The sequence below is a fragment of the Oncorhynchus kisutch genome, linkage group LG15, assembly GCF_002021735.2.
Source record: "Oncorhynchus kisutch isolate 150728-3 linkage group LG15, Okis_V2, whole genome shotgun sequence".
NCBI lineage: Eukaryota > Metazoa > Chordata > Actinopteri > Salmoniformes > Salmonidae > Oncorhynchus > Oncorhynchus kisutch.
In genome coordinates this window covers 74,013,513-74,037,819 of record NC_034188.2, presented here as the reverse complement: position 1 = coordinate 74,037,819, position 24,307 = coordinate 74,013,513, and the positions used below count along the sequence as shown (strand labels likewise).

The following is a 24,307-nucleotide window of genomic DNA, read 5'->3' as shown; positions in this document are numbered from 1 at the left end:
GACAGCCCATCCCACTGTGGTTAGCCCCTTCTCCTATGTGATGTTATAAGTCATTTCCCAGTCTCAGATAGAAAGAGCATTGGTCAGTCAGTGTATCCAACCACTGGAACATACATGACATAAGTTTAGTCATCCATTTGATTGCTAACTAGTCAAATATTACAGCAATAACGTACGTGTGGTCACAGTTATGAGTTCCAACGCCACGGTGCAAACAGTTGGAGTTTTATCAGTCGTGTATAGTTTTTTCTTCCCTCCCAATACGCAGAGTCATCGGCTTAGCCGATCTAATTGAGATCATTTGTTCACTTTAGCCTAACAATTCTTCACTTCAGCCACTGTGCTTTCGACCTTTGGTTCCAGCGGCAGCCCAGATTACTCCAACAAACTCCAACAAACCCCAAGACAATTCCAAGGAACCCAAAGACTACTCCAATAAACTCCAAGAAAACCAATCACTACTTCAACAAACCCAGATTGTGTGTGTTTCCAGGTGTCCATGGAGAAGGAAAAGGAAACAGAGAGCCAGCGGGCGGTCAGTAACCTCAGCAGTGTATCAGTTCATTATAGTGACTGTGAGTGTGCTATGGCACTGCTAGATGTGCTGGGTAATTGTACACCAGGCCAGCACAGAGGGAGGATGATAATTATGGGAGTTGCTGTCTCACTCTGGTTTAGTCATGAGTCTTTAGGGAGCATTTTGGAGAGGGGATAGTGTGTGTGTGATGGAAGGAGGGGGAAGGATGTCGTGCTGCTGGAGAGGAGTTGAAGTTGAGCTGCTCTCTCACATGAATAATGAATGACTGCTGCTAAAATAGCCTGCTGAGGTCTAAGCCTAATTCAGTAGGTGTGCGTGTGTGTGTGTGTGTGTGTGTGTGTGTGTGTGTGTGTGTGTGTGTGTGTGTGTGTGTGTGTGTGTGTGTGTGTGTGTGTGTGTGTGTGTGTGTGTGTGTGTGTGTGTGTGTGTGTGTGAGCGTGCGCATGCGTGTTTGTGTGTTTTGTTGCTTGTTATTATTTCTCAGTTGAAACTCATGTCAGAAAGACAGAGACTTACAAAATGAGTTTGAGCAGCAGGACAATGCTATGGATCAGTGGCTAGGGAAATTAGCTAGAAAATGGGCTGCAGGGACAGACATGGCACAGCATTAGCGCCCAACCATGCAAGATAGCATATCATCGCTACCATTTGTAGCTCAATGTCTTTAGCCTCTCTGGGGTAACCATCAGAGATGGCCATGGAGAGGGAGGAGGAGCATGGCTTCCAGTACCATGGACAGTTACCCAACACTAGTATCCTCAGGAGTTGGAGGTAGCTATCATCATCCCTGTTAACACACACACATAATATAACCTATTTCACACACACAGAATCCCTTTCAGTGAAAGTTTCACACACATTTGTTTTCAATCTGGTATAAAGTAGTTGAGCACCTTTCACCCAGTTGAGGATTTGTGTTGAAATCCATTCTGAGTTAACGTGACTTATTCAGCCCCCTTATTTCTTTCTTCCTCATCCCCCTCTCCTTGCCCTCCCACTCTCTCTGTGTCTGTCTCTTTCTTCCTCTGTATGTCTCTCTTTCTCTGTCTGTCTCGCTGTATCTCCATCTCTCTCTTTCTCCGACACTCTCTCTGTCTCGCTCTCTCTGTCTCGCTCTCTCTCTCTCTCTCTCTCTCACTCTCTCTCTCTTCCTCTGTCTCTGTCTCTCTTTCTCTTTCTGTCTCGCTGTATCTCCATCTCTCTCTTTCTCTGACTCTCTCTCTGTCTCGCTCTGTCTTTCACTCTGTCTCTCTCTCACTCTCTCTCTCTTCCTCTGTCTCTGTCTCTCTTTCTCTTTCTGTCTCGCTGTATCTCCATCTTTCTCTTTCTCCGACTCTCTCTCACTCTCTCTCTCATCCTCTGTCTCTGTCTCTCTCACTGTCTGTCTCTTCTTCTGTATCTGTCTCTCTTTCTCTGTCTGTCTCACTGTATCTCCATCTCTCTCTTTCTCCGACTCTCTCTCTATCTCGCTCTGTCTCTCTCTCTCTCACTCTCTCTCTCTTCCTCTGTCTCTGTCTCTCTTTCTCTTTCTGTCTCGCTGTATCTCCATCTCTCTCTTTCTCTGACTCTCTCTCTGTCTCGCTCTGTCTCTCACTCTGTCTCTCTATCACTCTCTCTCTCTCTCTCTCTCTCAACTCAATTCAATTCAAGGGGTTTTATTATCATGGGAAACATACAGAAAGTTTTCAGACCCCTTGACTTTTTTCCACAGTTTGTTACGTTACTGACTTATTCTAAAATGGATTAAATATTTTTTTTCAGCAATCTACACACAATACCACATAACGACAAAATGTTTGCAAATGTATTAAAAATAAAAAACTGAAATACTGTTTAAATAAGTATTCAGACCCTTTACTATGAGACTCGAAATTGAGGTCAAGTGCATCCTGTTTCCATTGAACATCCTTGAGATGTTTCTCCAACTTGATTGGAGTCCACTTGTGGTAAATTCAATTGCTTGACATGATTTGAAACGGCCTGTCTACACACCTGTCTATATAAGGTCCCACAATTGACAGTGCATGTCAGAGCAAAAACCATGCCATGAGGTCGGAAGAATTGTCTGCCAGGTCTGCCTACGGCGGCCTTTCTCAATAGCAAGGCTATGCTCACTGAGTCTGTACATATTCAAAGTTTTCCTTAATTTTGAGTCAGTCACAGTGGGCAGGTTTTCTGCCACTGTGTGCTCTCTGATAAGGGTCAAATAGCATTCTAGTTTACTCTGTTTTTTTTGTTAATTCTTTCCAATGTGTCAAGGAATTATCTTTTTGTTTTCTCATGATTTCTCTCCCACTGTCATCTGTCATTGCATCGTGGGTTGTAATGGGTACATGGGGCTAAAAGACGCATGTACCCTAGGCCTTTCTCTCAGCCATAACCCAACCCCCTCCCTTCACTCTCTCTCCATCTCTTTCCCCCTCACACTCTTTATTACTCTTCCTCTGTTTCGTTTCCCTCCTGTGCTTTCACTCTCTTCTAACTTCACCTCTCTCTCTCTTTCTATCTACACTACATGACCAAAAGTATGTGGACACCTGCTTGTCGAACATCTCATTCCAAAATCATGGGCATTAATATAGAGTGGGTCCCCCTTTTCCTGCTATAACAGCCTCCACTCTTCTGGGAAGGATTTCCACTAGATGTTGGAACATTGCTGCAGGGACTTGTTTCCATTCGGCCACAAGAGCATTAGTGAGGTCAGGCACTGATGTTGGGCGATTAGGCCTGCTTTGCAGTCGGCGTTCCAATCCATCCCAAAGGTATTCAATGGGATTAAGGTCAGGTCTCTGTAAAGACCATTCAAGTTCTTCCACACCAATCTCGACAAACCATTTCTGTGTGGACCTCGCTTTGTGCACGGGAGCATTGTCATGCTGAAAGGCCCTTCCCCAAATTGTTGCCACAAAGTTGGAAGTACAGAATCATCTAGAATGTCAATGTAAGCTGTAGCGTTAAGATTTCCCTTCACTGGAACTAAGGGGCCTAGCCCGAACCATGAAAAACAGCCCCAGACCATTATTCCTCCTTCACCAAACTATACAGTTGGCACTGTACATTTGGGCAGATAGCGTTCTCCTGGCATCCGCCAAACCCAGATTCGTCCTAAGGACTGCCAGATGGTGAAGTGTGATTCATCACTCCAGAGAACGCGTTTCCTCTACTCCAGAGTCCAATAGCGGCGAGCTTCACACCACTCCAGCCGACGCTTGGCATTGCGCATGATGATCTTAGGCTTGTGTGTGGCTGTTCGGCCGTGGAAACCCATTTAATAAAGCTCCTGATGAACAGTTTTTGTGCTGACGTTGCTTCCAGAGACAGTTTGGAACTTGGTAGTGAGTGTTGCAACCGAGGACAGACAACTTTTAGCTACTGCTTTAGCACTCAGAGGCCCCGTTCTGTGAGCTTGTGTGGCCTACCACTTCACGGCTGAGCTGTTGTTGCTCCTAGATGTTTCCACTTCACAATAACTGCACTTACAGTTGACCGGGGCAGCTCTAGCAGGGCAGAAATTTTACGAACTGACTTATTGGTATCCAATGACGGCGCCAAGTTGAAGGTTACAGTAAGGTAATTCTACTGCCAGTGTTTGGCTATGGAGATTGCATGGCTGTGTGCTCCCTTTTATACACCTGTCAGTAACAGGTGTGGCTGAAATAGCTAAATCCACTCATTTCAAGGGGTGTCCTCATACTTTTGTATATATAGTGTATCTCTATCTCCCTCCCCTTTCTCAGCCCATCATAGTCAATCTGCTGTCTGTCTGTCTGTACGTATCTATGTCTTGGTGGTTATTGATAGAAAGAGCGTGCTATACAGTTATTTGTGGGAGTTAGATAGGGAGCTCTGTGCTCCAGCATTCTGGCTGGCTGCAGGGGGACAGAGAGTGAGTAAGTAGGTAAGGAGCACTCAGGCAGAGATATAGCCTATAGTACACGTCTGGGTGTCTTATTATGTAGGCCGTCAGGCTGTGCATTACCATTGGTGGGTGCTTGAGGATCCACCAACAGAAACATTAGAAGAATCCATTAAAACCTATTATCTCGGAGTGTGGATTGTGTGAATTGTAGCTCAAGCACTGGTGTTAGTATACATGTATAACATAACATTTACATATTATAAATAGCATATTCTTATACTTTGTTTGAATGTTGTTGTTTTTTGTCGTCCCTTGACTAGGAGTAAGGTGTTGCTGCCATTGTCATCAGATAAACACACAAGGGCAGAAGAAGAAGAACCAGGAAATGAATACCTTGCCCTGTCAGTGGCAGCAGGATTCATTCTCTCTCCAACCATTCACACCTTAGACTTAGAGGAGCTGTCCTGGTGATATACTACCTGCTCAGAGCATAAACCCTGGGACCCTACCTTGGGTTCTAAAGTGAAATAACTTATCCCCCCGCACACACACACACACACACACACACACACACACACACACCCAGGATGAAGCTGAAAGAGGACCTGAACCCAGTGCTGTTGCTGCTCTTCCAGGTGACGGTGTGGCTGTACTCTGTCCTAGCCTTCCTCCCCTCCTACCTCTTCAGCTCTGTGTCAGAATCAGATGCAGGCCTTGGCTCAGAACAGGAGCGGGCTCAGAGACTCAAGGCCCAGTCTGTGACGGGTCGCCCCGCGGGGCCCTACAGGGCCATGGGCGCCACCAAGAGGCTGGTGTCGTCCCTGCACCCTGGGGTAGACACACTGGATAAGGTGTTTGAGGATGCATCCAGAAGGTTCCCTGACAGAGACTGCCTGGGCACCAGAGAGGTGGTCATGGAGGAGGATGAGAGACAGAACAACGGAAAGGTCTTCAAGAAGGTGAGGACAGGAAATATGACTGGAGGACTTTCTGTTGGGCAAGAAACTCAGGCGTGTTTTGTGTTTGCAGTGAAAACACAAGACCTTGTTCTGCCAAGTCAGTCTAGCCAAAACAGGAGAGAACAGCCACTAAATACAAAACACATATCTCTTGCTCAACAGAAAGGTCTCACATCACCTCAAACACAACATACAGGCCAATCTAAACTTTGCTCAAGTAAAGCACTCTCGCTGTGTGTGTGTGTGTGTGTGACTTGCAACCCATTTAATTAAACCCCAATCATCAGGCTAATCCCACTAGTCTAATCACAGTGATGTTAAAACTCATGTTGATGCAATAAAATAATGGAGTGTGTTTTGCCACCTCTTGACTTCCTGAACAATGAGACGTACAGCGAAAAACATAGGATAAATGTATTTAAATGTTGTTATTGTTTCGCTGGCACAGTGTGCATGTGCATGTGCATTAGTCTGTGCCAGGTCTGGGTGTATGCAGTACCAGTGTTATCCCAATAGAGAGCAGTAGTTCCCAACTGTTTGTGAGTTTTGTGATTCAAATGTCAAAAGTTAAAAAGCATCCATCAGCAAAAATAAATCGTACTGTCATATTACTGAGCAGAAAGTGCACAACCTCAAGCTGTAGGCATTACTGTTCACCAATGTGAACTATTCTGCCCTCCAGCATCTCTCCCTCACATTCTGTTTCCCTTTCTAAAACTCTGTTTCTCTCTGTATGTCTCTACTATTCTCTACCACTCTGCGTTCTCCCCTGGTTCTTCTGGTTTCTCTCTCTCTCTCTCTCTCCTCTCTCTCACTCTCTCCTCTCTCTCTCCTCTCTCTCTCTCTCTCTCTCTCTCTCTCTCTCTCTCTCTCCTCTCTCTCTCTCCTCTCTCTCTCTCCCTCTCTCTCTCTCCCTCTCTCTCTCTCTCTCTCCCCTCTCTCTCTCTCCTCTCTCCTCCTCTCTCTCTCTCTCTCTCTCTAACATTATGTGTGCTCTCTGTGGCTTCCTGTAGGTGATCCTGGGGGCAGTACCGCTGGCTGTCCTATGCTGAGACCCACAAGGCAGCAGCACGCTTGGCAGTGGTCTTGCAGCGCTGGGCCAGAGGGCCCACAACAACATTGCCATCTTCTGTGAGACCAGGGCCGAGTGGGTCATAGCCGCACAGGCGTGCTTCATGCAAAACTTCCCATGTGAGTGTCCACACACACATTCTCACACATAGTCACACACACACACCACACACACACACACACACCACACACACACACACACACACACCACACACACACACACACACACACACACACACACACACACACACACACACACACACACACACACACACACACACACACACACACACACAGTTATGGTCCCATGGAGTTTAATAGATGTGTGTGTGTGTGTGTGTTCGCGTTGCAGTGGTCACTCTGTACTCTACCCTGGGAGGTCCGGCCATTACTCACGGTCTGAACGAGACAGAGGTTAGTCACATCATCACCAGCAGAGAGCTACTGGAGACCAGACTCAAGGTGAGAGAACACATGCACATCTGAAATTAGTACATATTTAGGAGGTAAAGGATTAAATCAAGAAGGGACAGGAAGAGTGTGATAGAGGAGTTTATGTGTGGGAGAGAGAGCAGGAGGGGGAGAGGCACATGTGATGCACGTTGTGGATCTGGAGTCTGTACTATGCCCACTGTTATCAGTGTGTGATGCAGAGTGGGGCCAGAGAAACACAGAACGACACACTGGGTTAAAAAGAGACCGACACACTGGGTTAGAGACAGACCAACACACTGGGTTAGAGAGAGACCAACATGCTGGGTTAGAGAGAGACCAACACACTGGGTTGTAGAGACAGACCAACACACTGGGTTAGAGAGAGACCAACACACTGGGTTATAGGGAGACCAACACACTGGGTTATAGAGAGACCAACACACTGAGTTAGAGAGAGACCAACATGCTGGGTTAGAGAGAGACCAACACACTGGGTTGTAGAGACAGACCAACACACTGGGTTAGAGACAGACCGACACACTGGGATAGAGACGGACCGACACACTGGGTTAGAGACAGACAAACACACTGGGTTAGAGATAGACCAACACACTGGGTTATAGAGAGACCAACACACTGGGTTATAGAGATACCAACACACTGGGTTAGAGAGAGACCAACACACTGGGTTAGACACAGACCAACACACTGGGTTAGAGAGAGAGATCAACACACTGGGTTAGAGACAGACCAACACACTGGGTTATAGAGATACCAACACACTGGGTTAGGCACAGACCAACACACTAGGTTAGAGAGAGACCAACACACTGGGTTAGAGACAGAACAACACACTGGGTTAAACACAAACCAACACACTGGGTTATAGAGATACCAACACACTGGGTTAGGCACAGACCAATACACTGGGTTAGAGAGAGACCAACACACTGGGTTAGACACAGACCAACACACTGGGTTAGACACAGACCAACACACTGGGTTAGAGAGAGAGATCAACACACTGGGTTAGAGACAGACCAACACACTGGGTTATAGAGATACCAACACACTGGGTTAGGCACAGACCAACACACTGGGTTAGAGAGAGACCAACACACTGGGTTAGAGAGAGACCAACACACTGGGTTAGAAAGAGACCAACACACTGGGTTAGACACAAACCAACACACTGGGTTAGAGAGAGAACAACACACTGGGTTAGAGAGAGACCAACACACTGCGTTAGAGAGAGACCAACACACTGGGTTAGAGACAAATCAACACACTGGGTTAGAGACAGACCAACACACTGGGTTATAGAGAGACCAACACACTGGGTTCGAGACAGACCGACACACTGGGTTAGAGACGGACCGACACACTGGGTTAGAGACAGACCAACACACTGGGTTATAGAGAGACCAACACACTGGGTTATAGAGATACCAACACACTGGGTTAGACACAGACCAACACACTGGGTTAGACACAGAACAACACACTGGGTTAGAGAGAGAGATCAACACACTGGGTTAGAGACAGACCAACACACTGGGTTATAGAGATACCAACACACTGGGTTAGGCACAGACCAACACACTAGGTTAGAGCGAGACCAACACACTGGGTTAGAGAGAGACCAACACACTGGGTTAGAGAGAGACCAACACACTGGATTAGAGAGAGACCAACACACTGGGTTATAGAGAGACCAACACACTGGGTTATAGAGAGACCAACACACTGGGTTAGAGAGAGACCAACACACTGGGTTAGACACAGACCAACACACTGGGTTAGAGAGAGACCAACACACTGGGTTATAGAGAGACCAACAAACTGGCTTATAGAGAGACCAACACACTGGGTTATAGAGAGACCAACACACTGGGTTAGAGACAGACCAACACACTGGGTTGTAGAGACAGACCAACACACTAGGTTAGAGACAGACTGACACACTGGGTTAGAGACAGACCAACACACTGGGTTATAGAGAGACCAACACACTGGGTTATAGAGATACCAACACACTGGGTTAGAGAGAGACCAACACACTGGGTTAGAGACAGAACAACACACTGGGTTAGACACAGACCAACACACTGGGTTAGAGAGAGACCAACACACTGGGTTAGAGAGTGACCAACACACTGGGTTATAGAGAGACCAACACACTGGGTTATAGAGAGACCAACACACTGGGTTAGAGACAGACCAACACATTGGGTTGTAGAGACAGACCAACACACTAGGTTAGAGACAGACCGACACACTGGGTTAGAGACAGACCAACACACTGGGTTATAGAGAGACCAACACACTGGGTTATAGAGATACCAACACACTGGGTTAGAGAGAGACCAACACACTGGGTTAGAGACAGAACAACACACTGGGTTAGACACAGACCATCACACTGGGTTAGAGAGAGAACAACACACTGGGTTAGAGAGAGACCAACACACCGGGTTAGAGAGAGACCAACACACTGGGTTAGAGATAGACCAACACACTGGGTTATAGCAGAGACCAACACATTGGGTTAGAGACAGACCAACACACTGGGTTAGAGACAGACCAACACACTGGGTTAGAGACAGACCAACACACTGGGTTAGAGAGAGACCAACACACTGGGTTAGAGAGAGACCAACACACTGGGTTAGAGAGAGACCAACACACTGGGTTAGAGAGAGACCAACACACTGGGTTAGAGACAGACCAAACACTGGGTTAGAGAGAGACCAACACACTGGGTTAGAGAGAGACCAACACACTGGGTTAGAGAGAGACCAACACACTGGGTTAGAGAGAGACCAACACACTGGGTTAGAGAGAGACCAACACACTGGGTTAGAGAGAGACCAACACACTGGGTTAGAGAGAGACCAACACACCGGGTTAGAGACAGACCAACACACTGGGTTAGAGAGAGACCAACACACTGGGTTAGAGACAGACCAACACACTGAGTTAGAGAGAGACCAACACACTGGTTAGAGACAGGCCAACACACTGGGTTAGAGAGAGACCAACACACTGGGTTAGAGACAAATCAACACACTGGGTTAGAGACAGACCAACACACTGGGTTATAGAGAGACCAACACACTGGGTTCGAGACAGACCGACACACTGGGTTAGAGACGGACCGACACACTGGGTTAGAGACAGACCAACACACTGGGTTATAGAGAGACCAACACACTGGGTTAGACACAGACCAACACACTGGGTTAGACACAGAACAACACACTGGGTTAGACACAGACCAACACACTGGGTTATAGAGAGACCAACAAACGGCTTATAGAGAGACCAACACACTGGGTTAGAGAGAGACCAACACAGTGGGTTAGACACAGATCAACACACTGGGTTAGAGAGAGACCAACACACTGGGTTAGAGAGAGACCAACACACTGGGTTAGAGAGAGACCAACACACTGGGTTATAGAGAGACCAACACACTGGGTTATAGAGAGACCAACACACTGGGTTAGAGAGAGACCAACACACTGGGTTAGACACAGACCAACACACTGGGTTAGAGAGAGACCAACACACTGGGTTATAGAGAGACCAACAAACTGGCTTATAGAGAGACCAACACACTGGGTTATAGAGAGACCAACACACTGGGTTAGAGACAGACCAACACACTGGGTTAGAGAGAGACCAACACACTGGGTTAGAGATAGACCAACACACTGGGTTATAGAGAGACCAACACACTGGGTTATAGAGGATACCAACACACTGGGTTAGAGAGAGACCAACACACTGGGTTAGACACAGACCAACACACTGGGTTAGAGAGAGAGATCAACACACTGGGTTAGAGACAGACCAACACACTGGGTTATAGAGATACCAACACACTGGGTTAGGCACAGACCAACACACTAGGTTAGAGAGAGACCAACACACTGGGTTAGAGACAGAACAACACACTGGGTTAAACACAAACCAACACACTGGGTTATAGTGATACCAACACACTGGGTTAGGCACAGACCAATACACTGGGTTAGAGAGAGACCAACACACTGGGTTAGACACAGACCAACACACTGGGTTAGACACAGACCAACACACTGGGTTAGAGAGAGAGATCAACACACTGGGTTAGAGACAGACCAACACACTGGGTTATAGAGATACCAACACACTGGGTTAGGCACAGACCAACACACTGGGTTAGAGAGAGACCAACACACTGGGTTAGAAAGAGACCAACACACTGGGTTAGACACAAACCAACACACTGGGTTAGAGAGAGAACAACACACTGGGTTAGAGAGAGACCAACACACTGGGTTAGAGAGAGACCAACACACTGGGTTAGAGACAAATCAACACACTGGGTTAGAGACAGACCAACACACTGGGTTAAAGAGAGACCAACACACTGGGTTCGAGACAGACCGACACACTGGGTTAGAGACGGACCGACACACTGGGTTAGAGACAGACCAACACACTGGGTTATAGAGAGACCAACACACTGGGTTATAGAGATACCAACACACTGGGTTAGACACAGACCAACACACTGGGTTAGACACAGAACGACACACTGGGTTAGAGAGAGAGATCAACACACTGGGTTAGAGACAGACCAACACACTGGGTTATAGAGATACCAACACACTGGGTTAGGCACAGACCAACACACTAGGTTAGAGCGAGACCAACACACTGGGTTAGAGAGAGACCAACACACTGGGTTAGAGAGAGACCAACACACTGGGTTAGAGAGAGACCAACACACTGGGTTAGACACAGACCAACACACTGGGTTAGAGAGAGACCAACACACTGGGTTATAGAGAGACCAACAAACTGGCTTATAGAGAGACCAACACACTGGGTTATAGAGAGACCAACACACTGGGTTAGAGACAGACCAACACACTGGGTTGTAGAGACAGACCAACACACTAGGTTAGAGACAGACTGACACACTGGGTTAGAGACAGACCAACACACTGGGTTATAGAGAGACCAACACACTGGGTTATAGAGATACAAACACACTGGGTTAGAGAGAGACCAACACACTGGGTTAGAGACAGAACAACACACTGGGTTAGACACAGACCAACACACTGGGTTAGAGAGAGACCAACACACTGGGTTAGAGAGTGACCAACACACTGGGTTATAGAGAGACCAACACACTGGGTTATAGAGAGACCAACACACTGGGTTAGAGACAGACCAACACATTGGGTTGTAGAGACAGACCAACACACTAGGTTAGAGACAGACCGACACACTGGTTAGAGACAGACCAACACACTGGGTTATAGAGGAGACCAACACACTGGGTTATAGAGATACCAACACACTGGGTTAGAGAGAGACCAACACACTGGGTTAGAGACAGAACAACACACTGGTTAGACACAGACCATCACACTGGGTTAGAGAGAGAACAACACACTGGGTTAGAGAGAGACCAACCACACCGGGTTAGAGAGAGACCAACACACTGGGTTAGAGATAGACCAACACACTGGGTTATAGCAGAGACCAACACATTGGGTTAGAGACAGACCAACACACTGGGTTAGAGACAGACCAACACACTGGGTTAGAGACAGACCAACACACTGGGTTAGAGAGAGACCAACACACTGGGTTACAGACAGACCAACACAGTGGGTTAGAGAGAGACCAACACACTGGGTTAGAGAGAGACCAACACACTGGGTTAGAGACAGACCAACACACTGGGTTAGAGAGAGACCAACACACTGGGTTAGAGAGAGACCAACACACAGGGTTAGAGAGAGACCAACACACTGGGTTAGAGAGAGACCAACACACTGGGTTAGAGAGAGACCAACACACTGGGTTAGAGAGAGACCAACACACTGGGTTAGAGACAGACCAACACACTGGGTTAGAAGAGACCAACACACTGGGTTAGAGACAGACCAACACCACTGGGTTAGAGAGAGACCAACACACTGGGTTAGAGACAGGCCAACACACTGGGTTAGAGAGAGACCAACACACTGGGTTAGAGACAAATCAACACACTGGGTTAGAGACAGACCAACACACTGGGTTATAGAGAGACCAACACACTGGGTTCGAGACAGACCGACACACTGGGTTAGAGACGGACCGACACACTGGGTTAGAGACAGACCAACACACTGGGTTATAGAGAGATCAACACACTGGGTTAGACACAGACCAACACACTGGGTTAGACACAGAACAACACACTGGGTTAGACACAGACCAACACACTGGGTTATAGAGAGACCAACACACTGGGTTAGAGAGAGACCAACACAGTGGGTTAGACACAGATCAACACACTGGGTTAGAGAGAGACAACACACTGGGTTAGAGAGAGACCAACACACTGGGTTAGAGAGAGGACCCAACACACTGGGTTATAAGAGAGACCAACACACTGGGTATAGACGAGACCAACACACTGGGTTAGAGAGAGACCAACACACTGGGTTAGACACCATACCAAACACGAACTGGGTTAGAGAGGAGACCAACACACTGGTTATAGGAGAGACCAACAACTGGCTTATAGAGCGACCCACCACTGGGTTATAGAGAGATCCAACACACTGGGTTAGAGACAGACCAACACACTGGGTTAGAGAGAGACCAACACACTGGGTTAGAGACAGACCAACACACTGGGTTAGAGAGAGACCAACACACTGGGTTATAGAGAGACCAACACACTGGGTTAGAGAGAGACCAACACACTGGGTTAGAGACAGACCAACACACTGGGTTAGAGAGAGACCAACACACTGGGTTAGAGAGAGACCAACACACTGGGTTAGAGAGAGACCAACACACTGGGTTAGAGACAGACCAACACACTGGGTTAGAGACAGACCAACACACTGGGTTATAGAGAGACCAACACACTGGGTTAGAGACAGACCAACACACTGGGTTAGAGACAGACCAACACACTGGGTTAGAGACAGACCAACACACTGGGTTATAGAGAGACCAACACACTGGGTTAGAGAGACCAACACACTGGGTTAGAGACAGACCAACACACTGGGTTAGACACAGACCAACACACTGGGTTAGAGACAGACCAACACACTGGGTTTAGAGAGACCAACACACTGGGTTAGAGAGAGACCAACACACTGGGTTAGAGAGAGACCAACACACTGGGTTAGACACAGACCAACACACTGGGTTAGAGAGAGACCAACACACTGGGTTAGAGAGAGACCAACACACTGGGTTAGAGAGAGACCAACACACTGGGTTAGAGAGACCAACACACTGGGTTAGAGAGAGACCAACACACTGGGTTAGAGAGAGACCAACACACTGGGTTAGAGACAGACCAACACACTGGGTTAGAGAGACCAACACACTGGGTTATAGAGAGACCAACACACTGGCTTATAGAGAGACCAACACACTGGGTTATAGAGAGACCAACACACTGGGTTAGAGACAGACCAACACACTGGGTTTAGAGACAGACCAACACACTGGGTTAGAGACAGACCAACACACTGGGTTAGAGACAGACCAACACACTGGGTTAGAGAGAGACCAACACACTGGGTTAGAGACAGACCAACACACTGGGTTAGAGAGAGACCAACACACTGGGTTAGAGACAGACCAACACACTGGGTTAGAGAGAGACCAACACACTGGGTTAGAGAGAGACCAACACACTGGGTTAGAGAGAGACCAACACACTGGGTTAGAGACAAACCAACACACTGGGTTAGAGACAGACCAACACACTGGGTTATAGAGAGACCAACACACTGGGTTAGAGACAGACCAACACACTGGGTTAGAGACGACCAACACACTGGGTTAGAGACAGACCAACACACTGGGTTATAGAGAGACCAACACACTGGGTTAGAGACAGACCAACACACTGGGTTAGAGACAGAACAACACACTGGGTTAGAGACAGACCAACACACTGGGTTTAGAGAGACCAACACACTGGGTTATAGAGAGACCAACACACTGGGTTAGAGAGAGACCAACACACTGGGTTAGAGACAGACCAACACACTGGGTTAGAGAGAGACCAACACACTGGGTTAGAGAGAGACCAACACACTGGGTTAGAGAGACCAACACACTGGGTTATAGAGAGACCAACACACTGGGTTAGAGAGAGACCAACACACTGGGTTAGAGACAGACCAACACACTGGGTTAGAGAGAGACCAACACACTGGGTTAGAGACAGACCAACACACTGGGTTTAGAGACAGACCAACACACTGGGTTAGAGAGAGACCAACACACTGGGTTAGAGAGAGACCAACACACTGGGTTATAGAGAGACCAACACACTGGGTTAGAGAGAGACCAACACACTGGGTTAGAGAGAGACCAACACACTGGGTTAGAGACAGACCAACACACTGGGTTAGAGAGAGACCAACACACTGGGTTATAGAGAGACCAACACACTGGGTTATAGAGAGACCAACACACTGGGTTAGAGAGAGACCAACACACTGGGTTAGAGACAGACCAACACACTGGGTTAGAGAGAGACCAACACACTGGGTTAGAGACAGACCAACACACTGGGTTAGAGAGAGACCAACACACTGGGTTAGAGAGAGACCAACACACTGGGTTAGAGAGAGACCAACACACTGGGTTAGAGACAGACCAACACACTGGGTTAGAGAGAGACCAACACACTGGGTTAGAGAGAGACCAACACACTGGGTTAGAGAGAGACCAACACACTGGGTTAGAGACAACCAACACACTGGGTTAGAGACAGACCAACACACTGGGTTATAGAGAGACCAACACACTGGGTTAGAGACAGACCAACACACTGGGTTAGAGAGGACCAACACACTGGGTTAGAGACAGACCAACACACTGGGTTAGAGAGAGACCAACACACTGGGTTAGAGAGAGACCAACACACTGGGTTAGAGACAGACCAACACACTGGGTTAGAGACAGACCAACACACTGGGTTAGAGACAGACCAACACACTGGGTTATAGAGAGACCAACACACTGGGTTAGAGAGAGACCAACACACTGGGTTAGAGAGAGACCAACACACTGGGTTAGAGACAGACCAACACACTGGGTTAGAGAGAGACCAACACACTGGGTTAGAGAGAGACCAACACACTGGGTTAGAGAGAGACCAACACACTGGGTTAGAGAGAGACCAACACACTGGGTTAGAGAGAGACCAACACACTGGGTTAGAGAGAGACCAACACACTGGGTTAGAGAGAGACCAACACACTGGGTTAGAGAGAGACCAACACACTGGGTTAGAGACAGACCAACACACTGGGTTAGAGAGAGACCAACACACTGGGTTAGAGAGAGACCAACACACTGGGTTAGAGAGAGACCAACACACTGGGTTAGAGAGAGACCAACACACTGGGTTAGAGACAGACCAACACACTGGGTTAGAGACAGACCAACACACTGGGTTAGAGACAGACCAACACACTGGGTTAGAGACAGACCAACACACTGGGTTAGAGAGAGACCAACACACTGGGTTAGAGACAGACCAACACACTGGGTTAGAGAGAGACCAACACACTGGGTTAGAGACAGACCAACACACTGGGTTAGAGAGAGACCAACACACTGGGTTAGAGAGAGACCAACACACTGGGTTAGAGAGAGACCAACACACTGGGTTAGAGACAAACCAACACACTGGGTTAGAGACAGACCAACACACTGGGTTATAGAGAGACCAACACACTGGGTTAGAGACAGACCAACACACTGGGTTAGAGACGGACCAACACACTGGGTTAGAGACAGACCAACACACTGGGTTATAGAGAGACCAACACACTGGGTTAGAGACAGACCAACACACTGGGTTAGACAGAACAACACACTGGGTTAGAGACAGACCAACACACTGGGTTATAGAGAGACCAACACACTGGGTTATAGAGAGACCAACACACTGGGTTAGAGAGAGACCAACACACTGGGTTAGAGACAGACCAACACACTGGGTTAGAGAGAGACCAACACACTGGGTTAGAGAGAGACCAACACACTGGGTTATAGAGAGACCAACACACTGGGTTATAGAGAGACCAACACACTGGGTTAGAGAGAGACCAACACACTGGGTTAGACACAGACCAACACACTGGGTTAGAGAGAGACCAACACACTGGGTTAGAGACAGACCAACACACTGGGTTGTAGAGACAGACCAACACACTGGGTTAGAGAGAGACCAACACACTGGGTTAGAGACAGACCAACACACTGGGTTAGAGAGAGACCAACACACTGGGTTAGAGACAGACCAACACACTGGGTTAGAGAGAGACCAACACACTGGGTTAGAGACAAATCAACACACTGGGTTAGAGACAGACCAACACACTGGGTTATAGAGAGACCAACACACTGGGTTCGAGACAGACCAACACACTGGGTTAGAGACGGACCAACACACTGGGTTAGAGACAGACCAACACACTGGGTTATAGAGAGACCAACACACTGGGTTAGAGACAGACCAACACACTGGGTTAGAGACAGAACAACACACTGGGTTAGACACAGACCAACACACTGGGTTATAGAGAGACCAACACACTGGGTTATAGAGAGACCAACACACTGGGTTAGAGAGAGACCAACACACTGGGTTAGAGACAGACCAACACACTGGGTTAGAGAGAGACCAACACACTGGGTTAGAGAGAGACCAACACACTGGGTTAGAGAGAGACCAACACACTGGGTTATAGAGAGACCAACACACTGGGTTATAGAGAGACCAACACACTGGGTTAGAGAGAGACCAACACACTGGGTTAGACACAGACCAACACACTGGGTTAGAGAGAGACCAACACACTGGGTTAGAGAGAGACCAACACACTGGGTTAGAGAGAGACCAACACACTGGGTTATAGAGAGACCAACACACTGGGTTAGAGACAGACCAACACACTGGGTTAGAGAGAGACCAACACACTGGGTTAGAGACAGACACACTGGGTTAGAGACCAACACACTGGGTTAGAGAGAGACCAACACACTGGGTTAGAGAGAGACCAACACACTGGGTTAGAGAGAGACCAACACACTGGGTTAGAGACAGACCAACACACTGGGTTAGAGACAGACCAACACACTGGGTTAGAGAGAGACCAACACACTGGGTTAGAGACAGACCAACACACTGGGTTAGAGAGAGACCAACACACTGGGTTAGAGACAGACCAACACACTGGGTTAGAGAGAGACCAACACACTGGGTTAGAGACAAATCAACACACTGGGTTAGAGACAGACCAACACACTGGGTTATAGAGAGACCAACACACTGGGTTAGAGACAGACCGACACACTGGGTTAGAGACGGACCGACACACTGGGTTAGAGACAGACCAACACACTGGGTTATAGAGAGACCAACACACTGGGTTAGACACAGACCAACACACTGGGTTAGACACAGAACAACACACTGGGTTAGACACAGACCAACACACTGGGTTATAGAGAGACCAACAAACTGGGTTATAGAGAGACCAACACACTGGGTTAGAGAGAGACCAACACACTGGGTTAGACACAGACCAACACACTGGGTTAGAGAGAGACCAACACACTGGGTTAGAGAGAGACCAACACACTGGGTTAGAGAGAGACCAACACACTGGGTTATAGAGAGACCAACACACTGGGTTATAGAGAGACCAACACACTGGGTTAGAGAGAGACCAACACACTGGGTTAGACACAGACCAACACACTGGGTTAGAGAGAGACCAACACACTGGGTTATAGAGAGACCAACAACTGGCTTATAGAGAGACCAACACACTGGGTTATAGAGAGACCAACACACTGGGTTAGAGACAGACCAACACACTGGGTTGTAGAGACAGACCAACACACTGGGTTAGAGACAGACCAACACACTGGGTTAGAGACAGACCAACACACTGGGTTATAGAGAGACCAACACACTGGGTTATAGAGATACCAACACACTGGGTTAGAGAGAGACCAACACACTGGGTTAGAGACAGAGACAACACACTGGGTTAGACACAGACCAACACACTGGGTTAGAGAGAGACAACACACTGGGTTAGAGAGAGACCAACACACTGGGTTAGAGAGAGACCAACACACTGGGTTAGAGATAGACCAACACACTGGGTTATAGCAGAGACCAACACACTGGGTTAGAGACAGACCAACACACTGGGTTAGAGACAGACCAACACACTGGGTTAGAGACAGACCAACACACTGGGTTAGAGAGAGACCAACACACTGGGTTAGAGACAGACCAACACACTGGGTTAGAGAGAGACCAACACACTGGGTTAGAGAGAGACCAACACACTGGGTTAGAGACAGACCAACACACTGGGTTAGAGAGAGACCAACACACTGGGTTAGAGACAGACCAACACACTGGGTTAGAGAGAGACCAACACACTGGGTTAGAGAGAGACCAACACACTGGGTTAGAGACAGACCAACACACTGGGTTAGAGAGAGACCAACACACTGGGTTAGAGAGAGACCAACACACTGGGTTATAGAGAGACCAACACACTGGGTTATAGAGAGACCAACACACTGGGTTAGAGACAGACCAACACACTGGGTTAGACACAGAACAACACACTGGGTTAGAGACAGACCAACACACTGGGTTATAGAGAGACCAACACTGGGTTATAGAGAGACCAACACACTGGGTTAGAGAGAGACCAACACACTGGGTTAGAGACAGACCAACACACTGGGTTAGAGAGAGACCAACACACTGGGTTAGAGAGAGACCAACACACTGGGTTAGAGAGAGACCAACACACTGGGTTAGAGACAGACCAACACACTGGGTTAGAGAGAGACCAACACACTGGGTTAGAGAGAGACCAACACACTGGGTTAGAGACAGACCAACACACTGGGTTAGAGACAGACCAACACACTGGGTTAGAGAGAGACCAACACACTGGGTTAGAGAGAGACCAACACACTGGGTTAGAGAGAGACCAACACACTGGGTTAGAGACAGACCAACACACTGGGTTAGAGAGAGACCAACACACTGGGTTAGAGAGAGACCAACACACTGGGTTAGAGACAGACCAACACACTGGGTTATAGAGAGACCAACACACTGGGTTAGACACAGACCAACACACTGGGTTAGACACAGAACAACACACTGGGTTAGACACAGACCAACACACTGGGTTATAGAGAGACCAACACACTGGGTTAGAGAGAGACCAACACACTGGGTTAGACACAGATCAACACACTGGGTTAGAGAGAGACCAACACACTGGGTTAGAGAGAGACCAACACACTGGGTTAGAGAGAGACCAACACACTGGGTTATAGAGAGACCAACACACTGGGTTATAGAGAGACCAACACACTGGGTTAGAGAGAGACCAACACACTGGGTTAGACACAGACCAACACACTGGGTTAGAGAGAGACCAACACACTGGGTTATAGAGAGACCAACAAACTGGGTTATAGAGAGACCAACACACTGGGTTATAGAGAGACCAACACACTGGGTTAGAGACAGACCAACACACTGGGTTAGAGAGAGACCAACACACTGGGTTAGACACAGACCAACACACTGGGTTAGAGAGAGACCAACACACTGGGTTATAGAGAGACCAACACACTGGGTTAGAAAGAGACCAACACACTGGGTTAGACACAAACCAACACACTGGGTTAGAGAGAGAACAACACACTGGGTTAGAGAGAGACCAACACACTGGGTTAGAGAGAGACCAACACACTGGGTTAGAGACAATCAACACACTGGGTTAGAGACAGACCAACACACTGGGTTATAGAGAGACCAACACACTGGGTTAGAAAGAGACCAACACACTGGGTTAGACACAAACCAACACACTGGGTTAGAGAGAGAACAACACACTGGGTTAGAGAGAGACCAACACACTGGGTTAGAGAGAGACCAACACACTGGGTTAGAGACAAATCAACACACTGGTTTAGAGACAGACCAACACACTGGGTTATAGAGAGACCAACACACTGGGTTAGAGACAGACCAACACACTGGGTTAGAGACGGACCGACACACTGGGTTAGAGACAGACCAACACACTGGGTTATAGAGAGACCAACACACTGGGTTATAGAGAGACCAACACACTGGGTTAGAGACAGACCAACACACTGGGTTAGAGAGAGACCAACACACTGGGTTAGACACAGACCAACACACTGGGTTAGAGAGAGACCAACACACTGGGTTATAGAGAGACCAACACACTGGGTTAGAAAGAGACCAACACACTGGGTTAGACACAAACCAACACACTGGGTTAGAGAGAGAACAACACACTGGGTTAGAGAGAGACCAACACACTGGGTTAGAGAGAGACCAACACACTGGGTTAGAGACAAATCAACACACTGGGTTAGAGACAGACCAACACACTGGGTTATAGAGAGACCAACACACTGGGTTCGAGACAGACCAACACACTGGGTTAGAGACGGACCAACACACTGGGTTAGAGACAGACCAACACACTAGGTTAGAGACAGACCAACACACTGGGTTAGAGACAGACCAACACACTGGGTTAGAGAGAGACCAACACACTGGGTTAGAGACAGACCAACACACTGGGTTAGAGAGAGACCAACACACTGGGTTAGAGACAGACCAACACACTGGGTTAGAGAGAGACCAACACACTGGGTTAGAGAGAGACCAACACACTGGGTTAGAGAGAGACCAACACACTGGGTTAGAGACAAATCAACACACTGGGTTAGAGACAGACCAACACACTGGGTTATAGAGAGACCAACACACTGGGTTCGAGACAGACCGACACACTGGGTTAGAGACGGACCGACACACTGGGTTAGAGACAGACCAACACACTGGGTTATAGAGATACCAACACACTGGGTTAGACACAGACCAACACACTGGGTTAGACACAGAACAACACACTGGGTTAGACACAGACCAACAAACTGGGTTATAGAGAGACCAACAAACTGGCTTATAGAGAGACCAACACACTGGGTTAGAGAGAGACCAACACAGTGGGTTAGACACAGATCAACACACTGGGTTAGAGAGAGACCAACACACTGGGTTAGAGAGAGACCAACACACTGGGTTATAGAGAGACCAACACACTGGGTTATAGAGAGACCAACACACTGGGTTAGAGAGAGACCAACACACTGGGTTAGACACAGACCAACACACTGGGTTAGAGAGAGACCAACACACTGGGTTAGAGACAGACCAACACACTGGGTTGTAGAGACAGACCAACACACTAGGTTAGAGAGAGACCAACACACTGGGTTAGAGACAGACCAACACACTGGGTTAGAGAGAGACCAACACACTGGGTTAGAGACAGGCCAACACACTGGGTTAGAGAGAGACCAACACACTGGGTTAGAGACAAATCAACACACTGGGTTAGAGACAGACCAACACACTGGGTTATAGAGAGACCAACACACTGGGTTCGAGACAGACCGACACACTGGGTTAGAGACGGACCGACACACTGGGTTAGAGACAGACCAACACACTGGGTTATAGAGAGACCAACACACTGGGTTAGACACAGACCAACACACTGGGTTAGACACAGAACAACACACTGGGTTAGACACAGACCAACACACTGGGTTAGAGAGAGACCAACACACTGGGTTATAGAGAGACCAACACACTGGGTTAGAGAGAGACCAACACAGTGGGTTAGACACAGATCAACACACTGGGTTAGAGAGAGACCAACACACTGGGTTAGAGAGAGACCAACACACTGGGTTAGAGAGAGACCAACACACTGGGTTATAGAGAGACCAACACACTGGGTTATAGAGAGACCAACACACTGGGTTAGAGAGAGACCAACACACTGGGTTAGACACAGACCAACACACTGGGTTAGAGAGAGACCAACACACTGGGTTATAGAGAGACCAACAAACTGGCTTATAGAGAGACCAACACACTGGGTTATAGAGAGACCAACACACTGGGTTAGAGACAGACCAACACACTGGGTTAGAGAGAGACCAACACACTGGGTTAGAGACAGACCAACACACTGGGTTAGAGAGAGACCAACACACTGGGTTATAGAGAGACCAACACACTGGGTTAGAGAGAGACCAACACACTGGGTTAGAGAGAACCAACACACTGGGTTAGAGAGAGAACAACACACTGGGTTAGAGAGAGACCAACACACTGGGTTAGAGAGAGACCAACACACTGGGTTAGAGACAGACCAACACACTGGGTTAGAGACAGACCAACACACTGGGTTATAGAGAGACCAACACACTGGGTTAGAAGAGACCAACACACTGGGTTAGAGACAGACCAACACACTGGGTTAGAGAGAGACCAACACACTGGGTTAGAGAGAGACCAACACACTGGGTTAGAGAGAGACCAACACACTGGGTTAGAGACAGACCAACACACTGGTTTAGAGACAGACCAACACACTGGGTTATAGAGAGACCAACACACTGGGTTAGAGACAGACCAACACACTGGGTTAGAGACGGACCGACACACTGGGTTAGAGACAGACCAACACACTGGGTTATAGAGAGACCAACACACTGGGTTATAGAGAGACCAACACACTGGGTTAGAGACAGACCAACACACTGGGTTAGAGAGAGACCAACACACTGGGTTAGACACAGACCAACACACTGGGTTAGAGAGAGACCAACACACTGGGTTATAGAGAGACCAACACACTGGGTTAGAGAGAGACCAACACACTGGGTTAGACACAGACCAACACACTGGGTTAGAGAGAGACCAACACACTGGGTTAGAGAGAGACCAACACACTGGGTTAGAGAGAGACCAACACACTGGGTTAGAGAATCAACACACTGGGTTAGAGACAGACCAACACACTGGGTTATAGAGAGACCAACACACTGGGTTAGAGACAGACCAACACACTGGGTTAGAGACGGACCAACACACTGGGTTAGAGACAGACCAACACACTGGGTTAGAGACAGACCAACACACTGGGTTAGAGACAGACCAACACACTGGGTTAGAGAGAGACCAACACACTGGGTTAGAGACAGACCAACACACTGGGTTAGAGAGAGACCAACACACTGGGTTAGAGACAGACCAACACACTGGGTTAGAGAGAGACCAACACACTGGGTTAGAGAGAGACCAACACACTGGGTTAGAGAGAGACCAACACACTGGGTTAGAGACAAATCAACACACTGGGTTAGAGACAGACCAACACACTGGGTTATAGAGAGACCAACACACTGGGTTCGAGACAGACCGACACACTGGGTTAGAGACGGACCGACACACTGGGT

At 48.1% G+C, this 24,307-nt stretch overlaps 1 pseudogene; it reads left to right on the top strand.

The window, feature by feature from the left end:
• The first annotated feature begins 4,984 nt into the window (after positions 1 to 4,984).
• Positions 4,985 to 24,307, top strand: part of LOC109904877 (long-chain-fatty-acid--CoA ligase 3-like) — a 76,689-nt pseudogene continuing 57,366 nt past the window's right edge.